Source organism: Colobus angolensis, unplaced genomic scaffold (genome assembly GCF_000951035.1).
Source record: "Colobus angolensis palliatus isolate OR3802 unplaced genomic scaffold, Cang.pa_1.0 Scaffold385, whole genome shotgun sequence".
NCBI classification, from domain to species: Eukaryota; Metazoa; Chordata; class Mammalia; order Primates; family Cercopithecidae; genus Colobus; species Colobus angolensis.
This window is the reverse complement of record NW_012117210.1, coordinates 1,365,148-1,365,873: the sequence shown is the minus strand read 5'-3', so window position 1 is coordinate 1,365,873 and position 726 is coordinate 1,365,148.

The following is a 726-nucleotide window of genomic DNA, read 5'->3' as shown; positions in this document are numbered from 1 at the left end:
TACATATAAAGACTTAGGTTAAAAATTAAAGAATTAAGATATACCATGCAAACACTAAGCAAAATAAAACTGTAGTAGCCATGTTAATTTCAGAAAAAAAGTCTTTGAACAAAAGAGGCATTACATAATAATAAAATGGTCAATTCTCCAGGAAGACATACCATCCTAAACATGCATGCAACATCAGAGCCTAAAAATCCATGAAAGAAAACTAGTAAAACTGATAGGAGAAACAGAAAAATCTACAAGTGAGAGATTTCAATACCCCTCTTTCAGTAATTTAAAGATCAGACAGAACATTAGTAAGGATACAGATGACCTTAACAATACTATCAACCAATTTGACCTAATAACATTTACAAAACACTTCACCCAACAGCAGCAGAATACATTCTGCTAAGTGCACATGGAACATTCATCAAGATACCACATTTTGAGGCCGGGCATGGTGGCTCACACCTGTAATCCCAACGCTTTAGGAGGCCAAGGTGAGGATCACCTGAGGTCAGGAGTTCAAGACCAGCCTGACCAACATGGTGAAACCTTGTCTCTACTAAAAATACAAAATTAGCTGGGTGTGGTGGCACATGCCTGTAATCCCAGCTACTTGGGAGGCTGAGGCAGGAGAATTGCTTGAACCCAGGAGGTGGAGGTTGCGGTAAGCCAAGATCACGAAATTGCACTCTAGGCTGGGTAATGAGCGAAATACCAGCTCAAAAAAAAAAA